General features: G+C 36.4%; 1 non-coding gene and 1 pseudogene across 1 annotated transcript; one reads left to right on the top strand and one right to left on the bottom strand.

The window, feature by feature from the left end:
* Nucleotides 1-325: 325 nt before the first annotated feature.
* Nucleotides 326-5196, top strand: LOC140861109 (AMSH-like ubiquitin thioesterase 2; annotated as a pseudogene).
* A 1962-nt stretch (nucleotides 5197-7158) lies between these two features.
* Nucleotides 7159-7265, bottom strand: LOC140870165 (small nucleolar RNA R71). The gene has a single exon (XR_012147140.1). It is a non-coding gene; the product is annotated as a small nucleolar RNA R71 (small nucleolar RNA).
* Nucleotides 7266-25267: the final 18002 nt, after the last annotated feature.

Genomic DNA, 25267 nt, shown 5'->3' with positions numbered 1-25267 from the left:
ACTACAACAAAAATGCACAAACACAACACTTAAAAGACAACGCTTTTAGTGAAAAGTGTTGTCTTTTTTTAAAAGACAACGCTTTTAGGGAAAAGTGTTGTCGTTATATATTTTTTATTAATCAAAGACAAACGCTTTTTTAAAAAGCGTTGTCTATAAGAGTTTTTTTAGGTCAAAGACAACGCTTTTAAAAGTGTTGTCTATTAGGGTTTTTTTTTCCTATTATAACAACACTTTTTAAAAAGTGTTGTAGAGGAACTATTATTTTTATTTAAAATAAAACTTTAAATAAATAATATTATTTACTTCTCAGATCCCCAAAATCCCCAAACCCCTTCTCAATTTTCTTTTCCGATCTCTTTCTCCTTTTTCACTCTTTCAATTCAAAATCTGCTTTCTCCTTTTTCTCTCGATTTTTGCTGGTCTTTCAAGTGATCTCCGACAAGCCCACCTCGCATATGCTGTACCCGTTCGGGCCGTTGGGATGAGAAGCCCACCTCGCATCTACTGCTACGCTTTCGTCGAACATCTTCACTTCCTTGAACTACTCTTCAGGTGAATACCTTGAAAGTATTGATTTCTTGTAGCTTTTGTTGTTGACGAGATTTCACTCGACATCTCCATTGTTGCTTAGAGGTATTTTACTTGAAACTCTTCTGATTTTAGGCGTTTTTGGTGATTGTGTTCCTGTCTTCTCCTCCACAATCTTTAGATGGAAATGGTGTGTCTTTCTTAACTTACTTGAAATTACGGGGGTTTTTTCTTCATGATGAGCATGGATTTCTTGCTTTTCCGATGTTTGGATTTGCAAAACATGTTTTGTATTGTTTCAGCTGTTGGGTGAATCTTTGATTATTGAATTTGTGATTCTTGTATTCACTTTTTGCTTGAACCCAGCTTTTATATTTTTTTTGTGTGAAAAAAGAATCAATTTTTTCCACGTTTATGAGATCTTGAATACTCGATATAGCGAGAAATCGTTTGGCTCTGATGATATTCGAGTGTTGCTTAATTATGGGTTTTTTTATACTCTCTCGTCTCATGGTGTATTGCTGTAGATTGAGGTGTTGCATTTTTTAACTTTGTTTATTAATTCATATTGGTAATCTTGATGAAAATCAAATTGCGAAAAATGGTTGTTTTGCTTTGAAGAAATCCAGTTGGATGTTGTTCTGAAGGCAATTCCACTCCAGATGTTATGTTTCTTTCAACAATAAGTGATTTTCCTTAAGTTTTTGCTACAAATAATAATCAGCACACATTTTTTTATACTTTTTCATGGCTGATTAACTCTGTTTCAGGACGTGCGTGTTGTCACGAAGTCATTTCCGGCTCCCGGAATCTCATTTTTGCAGCCTCTTCCAGGTGCTCCCGAAGTTTCACGAATCATGGAGGCGATGCAACAGATGATCACTCGCAGTATTCTTCTAGTAATCAACCAGATCAAAACATCTGAAAGACATCCATATGGTAAGTTAAAAGCTACATGATCACTCTTTTACGTCGAAAATCGAATCCAGGAATTTGTAAATGACTTAATGATTCTATGAATGCTTGATACATGTAAACGGTAATCAGTCAGCACGGCTGATGGAGGATTTTCTTGACCTTGCAAGCGACAACACCAGCAAGAATCTTGAAACATGTGGAGTTCTTGGTGCCTTTCTTGTGAGTTATAAGCTCCTTTGTTTTTTTATACAAAAGTGAGGTTACCAGAATATTTGATAGTGATGAGGTTTTTTAAGATGGTATAAAAAAATGTTATGGATGATGCAGGAGTCTGGAATTTTTTATGTGACGAATCTAATAATCCCGAAACAAGAGTCTACCTCCAATTCTGTAACAATTTGAAGCTTTTCGTGTTGTTCGTCTTTCGTTTTTTTTCCTTTCCCATGTGGTTCCTCTTTAAGAATGAAACTATTCATGGTTGCTTAGTTAAACACAGTGTGTTGCCTTTTCCAAACTTTTACTTAGTTTATTGTTACTTTATAGTGCCAGACTATGAACGAGGTCGAAATGAAGAGTCCCTTCTCCCCATCGGATGGATCCATGTAAGTTTTTTGCTACTTTTCTTTCTTGAGCTTGCCATCGTTAGTTGGAAAAAGTTTGATTTAAAGTCAAACTGCTACTAGAGAGGGTAACAAATCGACACAAATACGGCAATTTACATTTCTTCAGACTAAAGGGTGTGAGTTTATAAGTTAGTTTTTGCTCATTGAACTCTTTTAAGATTTTGTAGATGCATCCTTCCCAGAGCTGCTTCATGTCTTAAGTTGATCTGCACACCCAATACACCTACCAGGTGATCACTGTCATATCCATTTCTCGGAATCTTCGACTAACATTATTACACTTAGCATCTAGTTTTATCATGCGATCATTTTCGTCGTTTCAGTAGCTTACTGGTCAATATTATGATCAACACAAAGTAACATGATCGCTACAGTTACCTGTAACTTCGACTACGTGCAGTGAGAAATATCAACATTTTTTGATCTTCATTTAATTTCGAAACCTGCTCGTTTTTCACCTATTTCTTTCTTGCTAAATATTGGTTTCAAGGTGATGGTACCAGAAGCTGTAGGCATTGTCATGGCTCCAACCGATACGTCAAGGTCTCCTAATCTAGCTTCTCTTACACTTTACTACTATTTCTATTACCATTGTAACTTACTCTGCATCCGTTATCGAAATAGGCTTGAGCAGAAGACAGTTTGTTTCTTTGATATGAAATATTTTGAGGACACGATTCTTGATGGGAATTGGGAGGATACAGAGTAGTATTTTCAGGCTTCACTGGAACCGAAAATATAATATAGGATTTATGTCATCAATCACGATTCACGAGTGCCTACATCCATGGACCACCGTGCTATACCCTGATGGCTAAAACTACATTAATCTTACTTAGTTTTGAATATCATTGTCGCATGTTTGGACAAGTGAAATTATAGTGGGACGATTATGAAACAAAACTTTGCTAACAATATCGCTAATTTTTAATATTGTCAATTCTGATTCATATTTTATAATTTGATTTCTCATGGAGCTTGCAAATTTTATAACCCAATGCTTTTGTACTATTCAGTTTATGTTTTGAAATTTGTAGTGTCTTGTTATTCAGGAGATGTTTGCACCGAAACCATCAATGTATCAGAAGCTGTCTTTATAAATTCAGGGTCTTTTGAGCTCATCAAGGATTCCATCAAGTATCTAACCGAATCCATTGTCATTCGTTTCAGCATTTAATATGATTATTAGTTACTGTTTCATGTTCACATAGCATCTCATGGCTTCATGTGCAGGATATTGGAGGGGCACAAAGATACCTTCACTCATATTAAGCATAAGAAGGTACAAATAATAAAGTTGACCAGATAAGGCCAGATTATGTGGCTCTGCCTTTTGTGTTTGATATTTTGTTAATCATTGATTTTCAGTGTTTATGTCTATTCTTTATGCAAATGGAAATGGAAGCAGTAGCTAATCTCCTGTGCATATAAACTGAAGATGTTTGTGTTTTATATTTTGTTTGAGATTGATTTTTTAGTGTTTGTGTCTATTATTTATGCATATGAAAATGGAATACATTCTTGGCAGCATGCTTCTATATGCATCTTTAGCTTCGGTTTTGTTAATTCAGTAATCTTCTGCATGTTTTGATGCAATTGGTTTACAGTTTTGAAGATGATTTTGTGTTCCTTTTCTTGTTTTTCGGTTGTATATTGTATTTTGATTGCATGATGTAATTTATTTTATTCATTTTTCTTGTGTTGATTCATCCTCATGAATATTGCTAATTGTTTTATTTATGATATTTCTAGGAGTCTCTAAAACAGGGGCGTCAATAGCTATTTGCATGTAATTTTAAATTTAAGTTGAATGACAGAAATGAATTTGTGAGTAGAAGCTATGTTTCAATAATCTGTTGTACATGATTGGAAACGTGATCACCAGAAAGCTCGTGGCTAAGTGCATGGAAACGTGGAGGTGTCATCGGTGTTGCTGGACTAACTGGAGGAACCTTGATGGCTATTACTGGAGGTATACAAATTTTATCACTCATTAAATAATTGAGTAACAAAGTCATTATTTTTAAATCTTGTATCTGGAAAGAAGCTATTTCAACATTCCTTAATTAAATGGATCACAACTTGATAATTTCAATCGCTTAGTGATAATTTCGTAATTCGTAGTTCATTTGATAATTCCAATCGCTTAGTGATATTTTCGTCATTCGTAGTTCATGTTCTTTACTGATAAATATGTGTTTGCTTTTACTTTTCATTTTAATCTATTCATATTTGTTTTATGTTTGTTTTTATTTTTAATAATTTACAGTATGGAGATATAAATTAAAGGAAAAGAGATTGTTGCGGCTTTTATGAAAGCTTGGGACGCTAACATGTGCTGAATGAAGGAATCAAAGTTTTTTGAGATTAATGCATAGTTTTTTTTCCTAGTGTTCATTAATTTAGAATTCGATTATTTTTATATTTGAATGATTTATAATATTTGAAGACTATATTAAATTTTATTTTACAAATTTTTGAATTTTGAGTGATTTATAATATTGAAAATTTGTGAATTAATTTTTTTTTTTGTTTTTTATTTGAACTTAAGCGTTGTCTTTACCAGAAAAGACAACTCTTTTTTAAGCGTTGTCTTTTTCAGATACAACGACGCTTAGAAAGCGTTGTCTTTTCCAGAAACGACAACACTTTTTATAAAAAACAACGCTTTTAAGCGTTGTCTTTTTTAGATACAACAACGCTTTTTAAGCGTTTTTTTTTTCAGAAAAGACAACGCTTTTTCTGTGTTGTCTTTGAGCATGGTCTTTTACAACACTGGTTACGACAACGCTTTTTTGGGGATGCGGAAAAAGCGTTGTCTTTAGCCGTTTTTCTTGTAGTGGACTACCATGGTGAGCAATATGAACATCCATTGACAGAGCATTAGGTTTTATCTGATGTCCAATATGAAATGACAAAAGTTTTTGTGGATTTGACTGGACCAGTAGAGATAGGAGAATCCAGTGAGCCAGTTCAACATCAAGGTTTTTTATAAGTGTCATTTCTGTTTATTTTTTTGTGATATTTGAGTCCATTTTGCATGGTACTTTATGTAGTTAGGATCATTCGTGTTTGATTATTCCGTTATTCATGCATTTTGTTTACTCCTTGAGTTTTGGTTAAACTGTAGGTATTATGACAAATTTTCGATGTTGAACAGAAAGTTTCGCGCTCGAGCAGCAGGTTTTACCCGCTCGAGCGCGCAAAGAGAGAATTTTCGATGTTGGACTGAGAGTATCGCGCTCGAGTTGCAGGTTTTACCTGCTCGAGCGCGTTTGAGGACCAAGTTTAAAGCTGATACAGAGAGTTTGGCGCTCGAGCTGCAGGTTTTTCCCCCTCGAGCGTGCGTGAAGAAATTTCTACAGCCAAAGTCAGAGAGTTTCGTGCTCGAGCGCGTCCAAGGTGAGGAAACGAATCTTTTGGCGGAATTTCAAAAATGAAGGATGAAAAGTGTGGACTCTAGGGCCTTAGATAAAATATTTGAGAAGCAAAAGAGATGAGATAAGAAAACACAGAAAAACCAAGGATAGGCAGCTAAAGAACTGAGGGAGGCAAGCGAAGAAGACTCGAGACTTCGCAGCTTTTTCTGAATTTTTATTTCTTTCAATAGTCTATTGCTATTTCTTTTGGGAAAAAATTGTTTTGGTTGAATTTTATGATGAATTTCAGTAGCTAAACTTTACTCTTTGTTGGAATTTAGGGGATCCTGTCCCGAGACACGCATGTGTGATTGAGATTTGGACCAATTATTTCTTCTATTCTATGAACACTTGATTGTGTTATTGTATTTCTTTTATATGTTGAAGCGTAGCTAACTTTTTCATAAATTTATATTTTATGTATGACATTGAAAGGTGGATTCATAATTAGAACGAGTGACACAATCCGTGGACTTACATCTCGCATAGATATATGGTGTTGAGTACATGTTGATAGCTATAGTCCAATAGGTCGAAAGTTATGAGATTTCATAGAGTTTCATGCAATCAGTAATGATAAATAATCAAAGACATTTGATTATTTAATTAAATTGAATTAGGTTGACATATCTCGAGAGAGAGTGTTGATAGCTTAGGAAATCTTGTCAAAAGTGAGATTATAATTTGAAGTTTAATCATCCAAACCAATTACGGGATAGGTTAACCGACATTTCAACAAACTTCATTATTATATAAACTTCCTGAATTTATTCTAGCGTTAAATTTTGTGTTATTCAATCATTGTTGGTTTATTTAATTATTTTAATCATAAAAACTTCTCAAATTCTTCGTGAACTTTGTTAGAGAATTTATATAAGCAATTTATTGTGTGATACAGTCTCTATGGACGATACTCGTATTCTCATCCATTATACTTTTACTTAACTCATGCACTTGCGATACATTCGAGCTAAATTGACATATATTTGTACTGATTTCCGTGGTAGTATTTGCTCGAACAAGTTTTTGGCGCCGTTGCTGGGAACTGTTTATCACTTTAATTTATCTTATACATTTTTCTTTAGACAAATTTGATTTCTATTCTCATACTTAAATTTTGAAACCACAGGAACATCCTATCGTGCATGCTACAAGCTTCCAACTCGGAACTCGTACCCTTTGATCCTGAAATCGAGAGAACTTTTCATAGGAGAAAAAGACAACAAAGAGAAGCGATGGCAGAGAACGAACCACTGCATATCAATGGAGGTGGCAGAGACGCTGATGCACAACCTGCCTACAGATCCATGATGGATTGTGCATTACCATCTATCGAGGATTTTAGGCCAAGAATCATTAGACCAACCGTGGTATAAAACCATTTTGAGATAAATCCGACCATAATCCAGATGATCCAAAACTCAGTCCAATTCAGCAGAACCGCAATTGACGATCCAAATGATCACATTACGAATTTCCTAGAAATTTGTGATACTTTCAAGCAACAGGGAGTTTATGATGAAGCTATTCGTTTGCGTTTATTCCCTTTTTCATTGAGAGATAAGGATAAAGCATGGCTAAATAATTTACCTGCAGGTTCTATCACAACATGTGACGATTTGGCAAAAGAATTTCTCACCAAGTATTTCCATCCCTCAAAGTCGATGAAACTGAGAACCGAAATCACCACTTTTGCTCAAGGTGAACAAGAATCACTATATGAGACATGTGAGTGTTACAAGGAATTGTTGAGAAGATGCCCAAATCATAAATTGCCCGACTGGCTTGTGGTACAAACTTTTTACTATAGTCTATTGCATGCTAATTGCACATTTTAGATGCAGCCGCAGGTGGAAATCTCATGCGTAAATCACCAGAAGATGAGTATGAATTATTTGAGAAAATGACTTCTAACAGCTACCATTCTCAATCTGAGAGGAATATATTCATTACAGAAATCTGTGGGAATCCATCAAGTAGACGTGTTCACTTCAATGGCAGCTCAGTTGGAGGCTATGAATAAGAATATTGATAGTTTGAGTGTAGGAAATTCTGCGATGAACATTCAAGAGGTGTTCTGTGATACATGTGTAGGTGAAAATTTCACTAAATATTGTCAAACAGAGAATCCCTTCTATGCACCAGACGGAGCACCAGTGAACCATCTATAAATTCAAAATCTCCCTAAGAATGACCCATATTCGAATACATATGCTCCGGGGTGGAGGCAACACCCATAATTTTCATGGGTTGGACATAATAATCGGCCATATGGGAATCAGAATCATGGAAAACAACCTCAAGAGAAGAAGTCAAGCCATGAGCAAATGATGAAAAAGTTCATATCATCCACTGAAACAAGAATTCAAAACCAAGATGCATCTATAAGAGGTTTGGAAAATCAAATAGGGCATCTAGAAATGATGATATCAAGTCGAGATCCAGGGACCTTACCAAGTGACACTGAGACAAATCCGAAGGAGCAAGTCAAGGAAATTGAGCTGCGAAGTGGGAAGAAGTTAGAGACCAAGGTGACCGAACCAAAAGAGAACCGGGATGGTGGAGAACCTGAAACATCAAAAGTTAAGTTATCTGACCCAACACGACCACCCATAGCACAGTCAAATATTGTTATTTCACCCCTTTTCCCTGCAGCATTCAAGAAAGGAAGGATTGACACCCAATTTTCAAAGTTCCTTGAGGTGTTCAAAAAGTTGCATATCAATATTCTTTTTGTCGATGTCTTGATGCAACTGCCCAGTTATGCAAAGTTTTTGAAGGAGATTCTCTCCAACAGGAGGAAATTATAAGAGCACACATTGGTAAGCTTAACGGAGAACTGTTCCAATATAGTTCAGAACAATATGCCTCCGAAACTAAAGGATCCAGAGAGCTTCTCTATCCCTTGCATGATTAGTGATATTCATTTTCATAAAGCCTTGTGTGACCTAGGTGCTAGCATTAATTTGATGTCATATTCTGTTTTTATGAAACTGGGGCTAGGAGAACCAAAGTCGACAAGAATATCATTACAATTGGCAGATCGATCAATAAAATATCCAAGGGGGAGGGGGTGATAGAAGATGCTCGTGAAAGTAGACAAATTCATATTTTTGGTGGATTTTGTAGTACTTGACACGGAAGAGGATTTGGACATGCCGCTTATCTTGGGAAAACCTTTACTGAAACAGGAAAATCACTTATAGATGTCCAAAAAGGAGAATTGCTGCTGAGAGTGGGAGATGAAAAAATTTCTTTTGATGTTTTTAATGCGCTCGAGCATTCACAGTTTGATGAAGAATTTTTCAAGATTGATGTCATTCATTCTCTTGTCTACAACTTTGCGCAGGATGTACTGAAAGAACCATTGGAACCCACACTCAAAAACACCCTACGCGACGACGACGTCAACGAGGGAAAGGAAGAGATAACAACTTATTTGGAGGAGAACCCACCATTGAAGAGAGGAGCTCGACTTAGGCTCGGAGATCTGGGAGAGAAGAATGACTTGGTCCTTCCAAAGTCGAGAATTGAAGAACCACCGACCCTTAACTAAAACCCTTACCTCCTCATTTGAAGTATGTATTTTTGGGTGAAAATAATAACTTACCTGTTATCATCTCTTCATCTCTGACAGATATAATAGAGGCAAAGTTGTTGAGTGTTCTCAAAGACCACAAGAGTTTATTCACCTGGAAGGTTGAAGATATTAAAGGAATAAATCCCTACGTCTGCATGCATAAAATCTTGATGGAAGAGAGATTTAATCCTATGGTCTAGCCTCAGAGAAAAATCATCCCAAAAATGCAATATGTAGTCAAAGCTGAAACTATCAAACTTTTGGATGCATGTATCATCTATCCTATCTCTAACAATGCTTGGGTAAGTCCTATTCAGTGTGTACCAAAAAAGGGTGGTATAACTGTAGTGAAAAATGATCAAAATGAACTGAAACCAACTAGGACAGTTATGGGTTGGCGGGTATGTATTGACTATAGAAAACTAAATAATGCTACCCGTAAAGACCATTTCCTCTCCTATTCATTGATCAAATGTTAGAGAGACTTGCTGGTCATGAATTTTACTGCTTCTTAGATGGGTACTCGGGGTATAACCAAATTGCAATTGCACCGGAGGATCAAGATAAAACTATGTTTACTTGTCCATACGGTAATTTTTCCTATAGGCGCATGCCTTTTGGTTTGTGCAATGCACCCGCCACTTTTCAGAGATGTATGACCGCAATATTTCATGATATGATTCAAAAAATTTTGGAAATATATATGGATGATTTCTCGATTTTTAGTTCTTCATTTGATGCATGTTTGAATAACCTGAACACTGTCTTGTTGCGATGCGAGTAGACAAATTTAGTGCTAAACTGGGAGAAGTGTCATTCTATGGTGCAAGAAGGCATCATGCTGGGACATAGAATCTCTGAGCAAAGAATTGAGGTGGACAAAGCTAAAGTGCAAGTCATCCAGAACCTACCTCCACCGACGTGAATAAAGGGAGTTAGAATATTTTTAGGCCACTCTGGTTTCTATCGGTGTTTTATCAAAGATTTTTCAAAAATATCAAAACCTCTATCTTCTTTATTGAAGAAAGATGTACCGTTTGACTTTGATGCGAATTCTGTGCAGGCATTTGAGACTTTGAGGGAACGACTGGTGACTGCACCAGTCTTTGCAGCACCCGGTTGGGACCAACCCTTCGAGGTAATGTGTGATGCAAGCGACACCGCGGTGGGCACTGTGTTGGGACAACATATAGATAAGGTATTTCATACTATTTACTATGCTAGAAAAACTTTGAATGAGGCTCAGTTGAATTATGCTACTACAGAAAAAGAATTGCTAGCCATAATCTTTGCTTTTGATAAATTCCATTCATACCTTGTTTTGTCCAAAGTAATTGTGTACACCGATCACTCGGCACTGAGTTATTTACTTGCTAAAAAAGATGCCATACCGAGATTGATTCGGTGGATTTTTCATTTACAAGAGTTTGACTTAGAGATAAGGGATAAGAAAGGAGTGGAGAATGTAGTGGCCGATCACTTGTCTAGATTAAAGTGCATTCATGATAGTCCACAAAACTTGACTAATGAGATTGATGATTGATTCACAGATGAACAACTTTTTGTGGTAGAAAATTCCCCTTGGTATGCTAATTATGCTAATTATCTGTCCCTGGTACACTCCCACCTAATCTCCCTTTTCATCAAAAGAAAAAGTTTTCATTAGACGTGAAGCATTACTTTTGAGAGGAGCCATTTCTGTGAGGCCTCGGTTCTAAACATCTAAACTCAAGTAATAAAATCATACATCGAATAAACCAATGCTCAAAATAAATAAAGCAAGGAAAATAATTTTTTTTAAATAGTGCCGCGCTCGGGCGGTAGAAAACTACCGCTCGGGCGTGGCCAAAAAAGCAAACTTTCAGCTTTGCTCAAATGGGGGTGCGCTCGGGCTGCCAAATTTGGCCTCCCGGGCTCCCCCTGCTGTGGACCCATTTTCAGAAAAGAAAACTCCGAATCTGATTTTTCAACAGTTAATCCATTCCACAACATGTCGGGATAAAAATTACACGCTCTGTCAATATAAAACAACATTTCTCGAGTAATTAAAACGATACGGTTCAAAACAAGAACAAACTCTAAACAGGCTTCAATACAATAACGAGTTCCACAAGTTATTCGCTTCTAAACCGATCCTCACTTCTATCCATCACAACCGATCTAGCCATGTTTTCTCTGACTCGATCCTGCCCCACCTGTTGCCGAGTACACTTACAAAAATAAGACAACAGCCGGATAAATCCGGTGAGAATAATATTCCCAGTAAAACAACATAACATGCAATATCAAGTAATATCTCATAAACATGATACAATATCAACATATTCAAATGTTAAGACGAGTAAGTGCATGTCTTTAAATCCGGGATATCAACTCTGATAAACAAAGGAATTTCTGCTATTATTTTGGGATCCCGAGGATGAAATCACGTAAACAACCCACCGACTCTCCCGATCGAGGTGATGTCACGTATCTCCATCCTCTAGACTTTGGTGTGGCTATAAGGAGTATGCTGACACTAGGTGAACTTCTACAACTCAGGCCACTCTAATATATCCCCCAAAACATCTAAAATAAAAGGGTCGTGTTGCCCGCTGAAATCAAATATTTAGGCTCAAGATGAATCCATATAGAAATATCAAAGCATTAAATCATAAATAAATTAATAGCATAAATTCAAACACAATACAAGTTCCCACTCTATAACAAGTAGTCATGCAAGTATGTGATTTAGGGAAACTCAAGAATCAATCTATATTAAGTGTTCTATCCCTTATAACCGATGTCTGCTTATACCTTTTCTCAATCAAATGATGCTCCAAATCTGGAAAACAACAAGAGATCTAAATCAAAATCTATCCAATCAATAAATCAAACGATCAAGTAAATCTCTTTACCGATCTTCGGCCAAATCTTCGACGATACGAATTCTGCTAACTCCGAGCTCAACAATCTTCAACCCAATATGTACGGAGATGCATAAGAGCTCAATATCGTTCAAACAAATCAAATCAACTCAAAAAAAAAAACTCAAAAAAACTCTCAAATTCCCAAAACTTCAAACTTGCGACATAACGGCTAAAAACTGCCAACCGTAAATTCATCAAACTACAACAATCTAATTCAACTCCAAACTTCATCAAAAAATAAAAATCTCATCAAAAACAACTCCAAAACATAAATATCAGATTTGACAAAAATCTAATATCTTCCAAAAATCATAACAATTTCAAACGTCGCTCTTTTTCTGATGAGACTTTGAATAAACGCTACATGCTAGCTCAAGAACAACATTTCCAAGAATAATCAAATTCCATCGACATCCAAAAATCGAAGTATAGCTGATCGAAGAAAAAATTACGATAGAACGAAGCTCTTGCAGTCGTGATCGCGAATATGTCTTCAGATTAAAATTCTATCGGACGGATTGAGCAAAACCCGGACATCAAAAGTTTGAAGATCTAGTTTCTTGAGCTTCAATGGAGGAGAAGGTGTGAGGAAGGAGGAGAGGAGACTAGTCAATGCCATAAGATTTAAGATAATATATAAAATCCCATTGTTTCACTTTAGTATCTGAAAAATCCAAAATTTGCAAAATAGTCCCTGATCAATATCAAACCAGTCCTCGAATCCTATAATCTCCAATAACTCTAATAAACTCAATTAATATAAATTCGGGGCGTTACAATTTTTGTTCAAAATTTGTGTTGATTCTATGATACGGAGATGTGTGGCGAAAGTAGAGATGAGGAGTATTATGAGTCATTGCTATGATCGTGAGGTAGGAGGCCACTTTGGGCCAATCAAAATAGCAACAAAGGTATTCGAAAGCGGTTTTTATTGTCCTAGTCTTTTTAAAGATACACACACATTTTTTTGTTGCTTGTGATAGGTGTCAGCTTACAGGTAATATCTCTAACCGAAATGAAATGCCGTTGAATAATATTATTGAGTGTGAGATATTTGATATTTGGGGAATCGACTTTAAGGGACCATTTCCAAATTCTTTTACAAAAAAATACATTTTGGTCTCAGTCGATTATGTTTTGAAATGGGTTGAGGTGGAATCTTGTGTAACTAACGATGCACGTGTGGCAACGAAATTTTTGAAAAAAAAATATTTTTAACCGATTCGATACATCCCGTGCAGTCATTAGTGATGGTGGCATACACTTTTGTAATAAGATCTTTGAAAATATTTTGAATAAATATGATGTCACACACAAAGTTTTCACCCCTTACCACCCCCAAACAAGTGGGCAAATGGAAGTGTCTAATCGAGAAATAGAGAAAATTTTAGAGAAAACAATAAGTAAAAATAGAAAAGATTGGGCAATTCATTTGGATGATGCTCTGTGGGCATATTGGACAGCTTTTTAAAATACCTATAGGCACTACACCTTATAGGTTGTTGTTTGGTAAGGCGTGTTATTTACCAGTTGAGTTAGATCATAAAGCATACTGATCATTGGGAAATAAAAGCGCTTAACTTTGAATTTGTTTCGCAGAAGAGAAAAGGTTGCTAGAGCTGAATCAATTAGAAAAATTTTGTGATCAAGCCTATGATATGGCATTGTCATATAAAGAGCGAACAAAGAGAATTCATGACAGACGTATATGACATAGAGAGTTCAAGGAAGGTGGTGCAGTCCTCCTTTACAATTCGGGCCTGAGACTATTTCCCGAAAACTTAAAGTCTAGATGGTATGAACCCTTTTTGATCGCCAAGGTATACCCTTCGGGTGCAGTCGTTTTGAAGGATGCCAAGGATGAGTTGTTCACAGTCAACGCCCAACGGTTAAAGCACTACGTGGGTGGTGAATTCGATCCGATGATTAACACCACTACCTTTACTGACCGGGAATAATAATGAGAGGATCACAGTCGAGCTCTAGACTATAAATTGAGAACTAATTCCTTACCCTACGTTTTTTATTTTTCTCTTTTTATTTTTTATTTTTTCTCCCGCTCAAGCGAGAATGTTTCTGCCCCACCCATTTAAATCTGCATTGGATGCGCTCGAGCGAACAATTCCACCTGCTCGAGGGCGAGGGACCCTGCCTAATTTTTTTTCGCAAAGTTTACTAATTTTTTTTCGCAAAGTCGCGCTGGAGCGCGCAAATTTTTGCGCCCTAGCGCGATTAAAAGCTCAGATCCTCTTTTCTTCCTCTCCCAATTCTTTCTATTCGAAAATAAAATGCAGATCCCCTTTATTCCTCTCCCAATTCTTTCTTTCCCTTTTTCGAAACCTACACCAAACCCTTTCAAATTCGGTTTCTTACCTTAATGTCTTCTTCAATTCACAGGAAAGCACTTCGGACCGCCAACGCAAGAGCCATGCCGCCCAAGAGAGCCAAGGTCGCAGCGAAAGATTCATCTTCTTCATCCATTATTGTAACGCCCCAGATTCGAAGACTATCCTCACTTGTATCAAGACGAGTCTTTCCAGCGTGCTTATGTCCTCACTTAGACGCACCCTGAGAAACTTCACAGGGGGTCACCCATCCTATAATTGCCCCAAGTCAAGCACGCTTAACTTTGGAGTTTTTTTGTGATGAGCTCCTGAAAAAAAGATGCACTTTCTTGATATGAGTAGTACCTATCAAATCTTTTAAGTCCTTTCAACTATGTAGTCCCATACCTACACAGTCTCAGAATCCCTCTTATTTCGGCACAAGATCGGTTTATTCATGCTCCCGTCGCCTAGAAGCCTGCCAGGAGCCGCTCATTGTCCGTGCAATCTCTTGGCACCGGCGATCACTCTCTGCCCACTTCAGCCCCGGGCGTCACATGCCCACCATCTTTCGACTAGTTCGTCCCCGAAACATATTTTACTAAGTGAGGTCGGCTCTGATACCAATTCAATCGAGCAAAAATCTGACCAAATCGTGCGAGGAAGATGATGAACAGTGTCATCGTGTTTTTTGCTTCGAACCGGACCAAACGGACATCAAAACTCACGATTCTTGGTATGGTTGTGACCGCCTCAACGAGATCTTCAAGATGGTATGGTCAATCGACGGCAATGGGCGGCGCACGACGGTCGGCAACGGGAGGGGCAAAAATGGGGGGATTAGAGTTTAGTGTGTGTTTTGGTTTTTTGTGCGTGAGAGTGAGAGAACACCACTTAATATTATAAAATTGATCCTAAAATGACCCGGTCTGATCCATTTCACTACTCTTGTGTTATTTTACTACAGTATATAATTTAACACATTTTTACAATTATCTGGAATAGTAAACTTTGACCAGTAAATTCCCCAATAAATAAATTGAATCAATCTTAGGCTTTGACCAGTCAGCCAGACTGATTATTTCTCCAAATTAAATTATCTGGCATAAATAACTATTTTATCCGCTTCAATAATTATTTTTAATTGTCAATTAATTCGATAACTAATTTTTTGAGCGTTACAACTCTTTCTCTATTAAATAGAATTTCGTCCTCGAAATAGAAGTACATATCAAAAAGCTCTAGGTAACGCACCAACATGTTGGCCTTGGCCTCCTAGGTAGCCTCCTCCTCTGAATTGTTCAGCCACCGGACCTTGACCATGGGAAGAACTCGCGTCCTAAACCTACGCTTCTCACGTGCTAAGATCTGCTCTGGTCGTTCCTCGAACGACAAGTCTGACGTCAATTGCAGAGGCTCATAATCCAATACGTGAGATGGATTGGAGACATTTCCGCAACATCGATACATGTAACACGTTGTGCACAGCCGCGAGACTAGGCGGTAGTGCTATATGGTAGGCCAACGTACCAACACTCTCCAGAATCTTGAACGAACCACTAAACCTTGGACTGAGTTTGCCTCTCCTACCAAAACGCATCACGCCCTTCATAGGCACAATCCTCACAAAGACATGGTCTCCAACGGCAAACTCGAGGTCTCGTAGTCGTCGGTCAGCATAACTCTTCTGGGGACTCTGTGTGGTCCTCATCTTATATTGAATCCGCATCACAACATCTGCAGTCTACTGCACTAACTCAAACCCTAAGAGAATCCTCTCGCCAACCTCGTCCCAATGCACGGGAAATCCACACCTTCTCCCATAAAGAGCTTCGTATGGAGCAATACCTATAGATGCATGATAACTGTTGTTATAGATGAACTCCACTAGAGGTAATCTCAACTCCCACGAACCCTAAAAGTAGATCACACAAGCCCTCACCAAATCCTCGAAGATATGAATAACTCGCTCTGACTGTCCAACTGACTGGGGATGCAAAGCAGTACTGGACAATAAATTCGTCTTCAAAGCTGCATGTAGACTCTTCTGATTCTCTTGCCTAATTCAATTCGGATTAAGACATATCTTTTCGAATCAACTGCGAATCTGCTACCAAATCTAACTCGGTATACTATAATCCTCGATATCAACAGTCTCACGATTTTATCTGGTGACCGCCAAACACTAAATTCTAATGGTGCTATCGACCATATCAGTTACGAGCCCAAAACAAAGTCAAGACAACGTTCAATATAACTCAGCTCAATCAATAACTTGTTGAGTTATAATCAAATCGAAATCGAAGGGATATGGTTCAGAAAAATATCAAAATACAATACTTTGGAAGATAATTCCGATAAATGGAAACAACTCACTTGCAGCTAAATACAAGGGGTGAGTGAATCAAACTCAAGGATCCATAAACAAGGGATGCGAGCCAATCAATCAATATCAAATTAGGTGATCACCCGTCAATGGGTATGACATCATGGCCATCATCAAGATAAATCAAAATCAGGGCTCTCAGCGTGGCCTCGCTCACGAAGAAATACACACGCACTCATCGAAAAAGAAATAAAGTCCCAAGGCATAATCTGATGTCAACAAATAGAATCGAGATCACAATGGAATAGAATAACAATACTCACTCAAATCACTATCCATGTCCAGAATTAGAATTCAAGTTCTCAAGAAATACGAATTTCTGAAATTCATACTCGAAATGTCAATCGATGCCAAATTGACTGAATCTTCAATGACAAACGCCATGCAAATCAAGCAACGCATGAACTACAAGAAGGATTCCAATATTTCCAAAAAGAATCGATAAAACGGTTCAAGTAACTGATTTTTTGCTATCTCAAAATCATCTTTGCAATCCCTCACAATAACAACTAAGCTTCAATCAATGCTTAATTACTCAATTAGGACTATCGCCAAATTTCCAAATTTCATATCTACAGCAAACTAATTCATATATATAGAGTACTCTTAAATCGAATCATTTGGATCAACTAATTCTGAGAAAAATGAAAAATTCCTCAATAGTAATAAGTCAAACCTCTAATAGAATTCTCAAAACATTTCATATAGTAGAGACGCATCAGTGTCATGTCAGATACACAAATTGTGTCCAAACATATATAATGATGTTGCTTACTGATATTTCCGCTGCTAGTATCCATATTTAGTAGGCTTATTTTCCTCTAATTTGCTCTCAATGTGTCTACATTTGGAGATACACAAATTGTGTCCAAACATATATAATGATGTTTCTTACTGATATTTGTTATATATTGTGGCTTTGAATTAACCAAACACTACCTTGGAAGATTTAGCCATAAAATATGCTAAACTGACGGATAAAGTGATGCACAACCACTACATCCAACAATTTTAACATGGAAATGGTGGTTGAGGTCATATTTATTCCTCTTCCCATTACTGGTATATAAATGCATCTCTTATACCCTACCAAGTAGGACAACGAGAATTCATTGAAAGCTTCTTTGTTCTCGAAAAAAATGTCGGATTCCACAAGTTCTAATTCCTCTAATTCAGCATCAGAACAACATAATGGTGAGATCCTTCTAGAGGTTCTTGTGTTGTACACTGATTCGGAGGATAAATAGGTCGAAGTTATCCTCATATCTTCTGATAATGAGAGTTCTGGTATTGCACAACCTAACAATGATGTTTCTCCAGATGAACATGTCGACAAGGTAAATACTTGTGAAGATGCGGCTGTTCCGCGCGAGATAGACTCTCATGGATCAAAAGCAATCGATTTCAAAGACACAATCACCGAAACCACGCTTATGATCATGGACGATAAAACCAGTGACACTGATCCATGCAGCTCTCAGTCATCGAAATCACCTTCTTCGGTGAGTTTCTGAACTATGGTGTGACGAACTAGGTAGCTAGTGTTTGGTGGATGGCCTTCCTATTTTGTGCAACATGTTTTGATTGGTTTTGCAGCACATTTATAATGTGTCTGTTGTACTGGTATCTATATCTCATGTATGGGGCATAAATAATAGTACTAAGAAATGTACGATAGATCTTCCGATATCGAAGCGCCATCATCTAACCATGAATTATTATTGTAAGTATGTTGTTGTGTAATGTATTATATGTGTTTGTTCATATCCGAGGCATTCGAGATGAAGCATATTGATAGCACCTATGAAGACCATGGCACATGTCAAACCACTTTTTTTTAGCAGAATAATCCTTCCTCATCAGGTGTACGATTTACACCACGGAATTACCTTAACAATATTAGTCGTACCCATGCATATGATTTGATTTCCCACCAAACACAATTGACATGATTCCCTTTCCACAAAACTCGAGAAACAAAATTAAATTGGAGCAGTACTTCACTCTCATGCAACTTCAGACCAAAACAAGGCCCAAAGGACACCGACTTGAATACAAAAGTTGGATTGAATATGTGACATACATCAACTGAAATTCGATAAGCCTATATTAATACGTCATTTTACTCGCATATTACACCAAATTTACTGATATGTAGTTACTCGTAATTAAATAAGATAAAAAATCATGTACAAGTAATTTTGGTACTCTTCAATACATCTGTATCAAATACAAAATATAAGTAATATAACATTCAAAGGCAAAACATAATACATAACAAGTGGTTCTCAATAAACTTCAGTACATATGCTTCATATGCTCCAACAAGTAACAACACCTTGTGGGCCAAAATACATAAACATCACATGGTCTTCTCAGTACACTTCATTCTACGCAGCCAATGACATGGCCGATTGACATATACTAACCATATATTACAGATGTTTGTCCAAAATACATACAAAAAATATAACTAGTTGTCAAATTCTATATATGCATCGACACTTGTAGTTATATATGACAAAAGATTCCCTAAAAAACCCAGGGGGCTTCAAAATCAGACATACCATACGAAGAAATTCATCAATCAGCTTTAAGGAGCCTTTGAATCAAACTCACCCTAACCTCATGGGGAAGACGCAAGAACATTCTTAATTTACTTGGATTGTCCACCATCAAATCTGCCACAAAAATTTTTCATCCATGTTGATATGCGGAATGTCTTCTAATGCTGCAAATGCATTATCTAAAAGTGCAGCCAGCTTCTCATCAGTCCCCAGTTGCTTTACAAGATCCGACATAGTTTCCTTAGTAATTTCGGCTAAATTGTTTATAGCATTGACAATACCATCTTCACTTTCATCAGTTTTTTTTGCGTTTCTTGGAGTTGACCTTCTTAACGGCAGGTGCATTGGACAAAGGGCTTTGGGACACTGAAATTGATTCACCATCACCCTTTGTAGAATTGAAATACTCAAGCAAGATTGAATCAACAGTAGGAATTACATCAGTGTCCAAGTTCAAAACATCTTGTACAGTAGCCACGAATGGCTCCACATAGTTACCTGCTGCACAGTCATTGCCAAACAGCTTGCACCAATCATTAAAATACAGCCATGACTTATTTTTCATGAGACGTGCAGTGTTATATTTTTGTAACATCATATAAATAAATATTATGTAACGTTGTTGGAAACATATGAACAGTGAAGATGCATTTACCTTAACATAATCTTCCCAAGCCTCGTTCGAAGCTTCTATCGTTTTGTCAGTATCATTCCAACCAATACCACTTATGCTTAGCATTGAAACCAAACATCCATATGTTTTCTTCCAGACGTTAATTTTGGAAACAATATGTGGGTTGGCTCGTATGTTTGAACCTGGAAACACTTTGGCTAGCTCGTTCTCCAAGAACGACAAATACCCACAACGAAAACCATTCTCGTTCTTAAAACCTTTCTGGACTGTTGATTTCAGAGCTTCAAGTAGGGCTTCTTCCTCTCTCACAGTCCAGGTGCGTCTTGTTTTCTCATATTTACTGCCTCACCCATTTGTGTTGAAAGAAATTGGACCTGAATCTATAACAGTGTTGTTGAAAAGGTGTGATTACATGCATAAACTAGAATTCAATAATATGCAATAGACTTATGTTACATGTGTTATGCAGCGTTTTTTTTACGGAAGGAAATAATCAAATATGCATAGGTGTTACAAATACAAATATTATTTATAAGTCACCTAACAATGACAGTCATACTAGTGAAAAAAGGAGCAAACAGTAACAACACATTGCTAATCCAGGCGAAACTATAAAAACTAAACACATAGGTATCCCGCATGTTTATGCGTCCATTTGGTACATTGAAGTAGCTAAATTATCTCTCCACATGTCCCAAGCTTGAGAGGATGCCAAAGTATCGATGTAATCATCATTTGTTCCATGTGTACGACAGACAGTTGCTTCTTCCAGTTCTTCTTCAGCGTCATTAGGAATTTGAGTTCGGATGAGTTGTGCAATAAAATACAAGCCATTATCATTCTATTCTGAATTTTCAGTGGATAATATGATGGTGATCGTAGCACAACCCATCTCTTTTTAAGCAGACCAAATGCCTGCTCAATTACATTACATGCACGGTAGTGTTTGAAGTTGAAAAACTCCTTGTAATTCTGTGTCCCGATAGCTGAATTGCCCCATGAATCTATGTGATAACGTACTCTCCTATATAGGGTCAAGAATCCTTCCACGTTAGCATAACCATTGTCATATAGATAATAGCACCCTGTTCATATCATTATATGAAAGTTAGTAAATACAATGCATGATCATTCAGAAACTATAGAACCTAACATTAATACACTTTTTTTAAAATGGGCACAATTGATATACAAGCATGATATGTATCGACATTATGTAAACAAATAAATCAAATTTAATATGATTAAATTAGATTGAAATGACCTCTCTGTACTTTAAAACCATCATTTCCTGTTATATCATCACGTAGGACCCTCGAATCTGCTGCTGATACCTCCCAACCACAAAGCACGTAACTGAAGTTCATTTTATGATCACAAACCCCCAATACATTTATGGCAATGGCACCCTTTCTTGTTCTGAATTTGGACGGCTCAATTTTTGGTACATGCACACTAACATACGTACCATCCAACGCTCCGATACAACTTTGAACTATATTTTAATATGTTGTTATAACATTCTAGTTTTGATTACGTAATTTAGGAAATGGTAGAACATTATTTCATTCATTAACAGTTGAGAAAAGAGAATACAAATGAAAAGTACCTTGAACCATTTCCAGTTTCGTTAGAACAGACTGCAGCAATAGGAAGAGGCTTGACAAGAAGTATAGGATGTAGTCTCAATATTGAACCCAAAACTTCGTGAAAATGTTTGCTTACTATATGACCACTACGCATGTAATCATGTACAGTAACCCGGTTTTTCTTATGATGTGCTAATATAGATAGAAACACTGCAACCTTCTCCTCAACTTTCACGTATCTAGATTCGACCAGCCCTTCAATATTAGTAAGCAAGTAACAAAACTGTGTGAATGCATTCCGATTCATTTGCAAATTAAAAACACGTTGTGCATTAACAATTTCAGTGATCTTGTGTAAATGGTTAATTTGATATTGTATTCTTTGTGTCATATTGTATGACACTTCTCTTCTATGTGTGACACGTCTTCGTTTAGTAAATTCTTGTAGTGTCGTGCTAAAATGCATACCATCAACAGATTCCCCAACAACATATGGTGCAGCATTATGATGAGGATAATGTTTCTACGTCGCGTGTCCATTGTGTAGAGGTACTTTACAAAGCAAAATAAATGATTAGTTTGTTCATATAAAAAACAGATAATGTACAAAGTTTTTACTCCTTGGTTCAAGTAAAGTTTCCATGTATTTTCTATAAACATATGTAATCTTTTGTTATATATCAAACCACTGATGGAATAAGCACTTACTATGCTACAAAAGCATCAAGATTTGTAAAATCACATATAAAATCATACAACTTAATCGCAGAAGAAAATAGACACGGCATCACCATCAGATAATCTGTTATACGTATGTGACGCACACATATTAATCCTTCTCATGCCATCGGAACGATTCACTGTTCACCGTAGTGTGATTTGGAAAAGTCTGTTATCTTCATACACAAATTTTTGAAAAATATTTGTGAAGATCTTGCATAACTGTTTACGATTTATTCTTCTCGCACCGTGCTGGTTGAAAGGAATCCTCTGCAACAACGGTGAGTATCTCAGGCTGAATCCATTCTCTCATTTCTACATCCTTCTTTAGATCTGAGATATACTCCACGTTAATGAGATTGAAATAAATATCCAGGGACAACTTGGTAATTTTATCCCCTAATCCATAACAATGTACGAAAGTGGACTCATAAACCCTGAGCCAGCTCGCATCTATTTTCCATTCTGAACAGTGTTTAATACCGGGGCTCCAAGATTAGGAGAGAAGTCCCAAAATCCTGACAAACGCTGGTTAGGCGCTCAATCCTCCACTAATCATGTAAACCAAACGTAGCTTGATAGTATTAGGGAGTATCTATTAGCTTATTTAAGATAATAATGGTTGCAGACTCGACTTGTGTAGATTCCTCATAACCAGAATATAGCTAAGGATCAACATAAGGATTTTCGAGCTGGTTGAGGATTGGTTGGAAAGGATGGAATGTTGTTTCCGATTTTTCTATACTTGGAAGAGGAACTTTTAAAGATTCTCCACAAGTGGTTGGAGAGATTTTCATGAAGATCCTACCCTCTACCAGATCATCATTCCCCTCAATATTGGAAGGATTTGGTAGATTGGAAAGATTTTATAGATCTTGGTAGGAAGAAATTTATGTGAGAAGACTATAATAAGAATATCACATGTTGTATAGATATGATGTAAGATAATTTTTCATGTGTATTAGAATTCGAATTGTAAGCATCGAATGTTGTAATAAACAAAATTAATGTAATAATGAGTTTTATTGAAATTTAGCATTTGAATTATTAATTCTAGACATTGGATATATTAATTAACAGTATTATTGTACATCTTTCAATGTAAAGTGATTGTGTGAAATGCTAAGAAATTATCCTGTTATTATTACAGTAAATGTTTTTAGCACAAGATGATAAATTACATGATCTTGATGTTTTTGTTCAAGGATGACTAGTTGCATCATAGGAACAATTCTGAAGGATATCGAATGCTATTGACTGTATTGTATTCGTTCAGTAGAAACAATGTTCTTATGATTGGACTTTAGAGCCAGTGTTTTGATTTAGAAGCATATCATGCTTTAGAGATTGTACGTGGGAGGCTACCTCAGTGTTGATTGATTATACAGTCACATAAAGTTTAGATATCCTATAGCATTCCAATGGTAAATGGATTATTTTGTGATATTGTAGAGCTTTCTCTGAGTGATGAGATTTGGGTTGGTACTGGGTTTAGTTCCAATGGTTAATTGTAGCTATCATCAGGTATAAAAAAAGTGAAATCTTTGGTTATGAGATTTGTTTTATTTCATGGTATTTTTGGGATAAGATAATTCCTTGAATGAACCATAATTTTGAATTTTAATTAAAGTGAAACTCTAAAGTTCAGAGTATGTTGATCTATGGTGTAAGATTCCAGTAGAAATCAGGAACCAATGGTTTTTTAACTTGATGGATCCTTTAAGGCTACATATAACGCATAGTGAGTTGATATTAGTAGGTGATTCAGTTTCGTCCAATGGTGATGACTTGTACGTCTGTAATAAGGGAGTGTGAACCTCAATGTTGATTTTAATTGTTCTGAAAGTCTGTCGTGCTTTAGAACTTGGTGAGAGAAGGTTAGATTATGGAACCATGACGCTTGGGCCATTGTGTGGTCTAAAATATTTGAGTTTCGCATTACCATCGACTATAGCTTTTGATAAAGCGGCAAACGCTCGATCTTACAACTGGTGTCAGAGCCAAGTCATGGGTCCGATTCTCATTTTTTTTGCAAGAAGTGCAATTATTGAGAGAGAAATACTCATATTTACGTATTGGGAGTTAGCGCTTACGTCCCTGCTTTTTATTTCGGAGAACCCATTCGATGGGGGCAGTTTGCAGGTTGGCCAGGATAGCAGTGTTCGGTTGGTGACCAGGGTCTTGGAGCAGAGGTTAAGGTGGTTTAGGTAGCTGCAAGCTTGAGATCGGTTCTTTTAGGTGGCTCGCAAGCTCGAGATCGAGATAGAGCTCAGCTCGTTTAGTAGCTCGCGAATATTTTCATTTAATTTATATGGTTTGTAACCCCCTGTTTGATTCATTTATCTAGTTTTAGTTTTGGTTTCTATATATTCATTAATATGTTATATGACTTGTGATAAAGTTCAAGCTCGGTTCATATCTTGAATTGAAAATAAAAATATTACTACTAATGCAAATGACATGATTTGAAAGCAAGACTTTGTTTAAAGAAAGATTAATTTCCACCACATAAGCTAAAGCCAAAATTTTATTTTTTATTTTAACTTGCAGATCATTGTGCTGATGACTTTTAGAAACACAATAATTAAAATATTTCTATGTGCAATATTACTAATGAAGGATGATTCAATCAAATAAAATTTCTAACAAAATGAAATAAAATTCAATTTAAAATATCAACCAAAAATTAAACTATATATAATAGATGAAATATTATTTTAAACTTTTAGTTAAAGAAAATTATGAAATTATCTAAATTAAATTTGTTGATGTATTAAAACTAAATTTGTTGATGTATTAAAACTTAACTACTAGATTCAAAAAACCTTAACTAATATGTCTATTAAATTATATATGTATATATATAAGTTTTCAGCTGCCCAAAAATTCTTCCTCACTTCATGTCCGACCACCGGGTTTTAGTGGTGAATAAAATCAAAAACAAAAACAACAAAAATCCACCACCGTGTTTTAATGGTCGGGGATGAACTGAAAAGAAATTTGTTGGACATCTGAAAACTTCTCTATATATAAATATAAGGTTAACTCAATATATGTATATACCCAA

Source organism: Henckelia pumila, chromosome 4 (assembly GCF_033568475.1).
Source record: "Henckelia pumila isolate YLH828 chromosome 4, ASM3356847v2, whole genome shotgun sequence".
In the NCBI taxonomy this organism is placed as follows: Eukaryota; Viridiplantae; Streptophyta; class Magnoliopsida; order Lamiales; family Gesneriaceae; genus Henckelia; species Henckelia pumila.
Note: the sequence above shows the minus strand (reverse complement) of the source record. Positions and strands in the feature narration are given on the sequence as shown.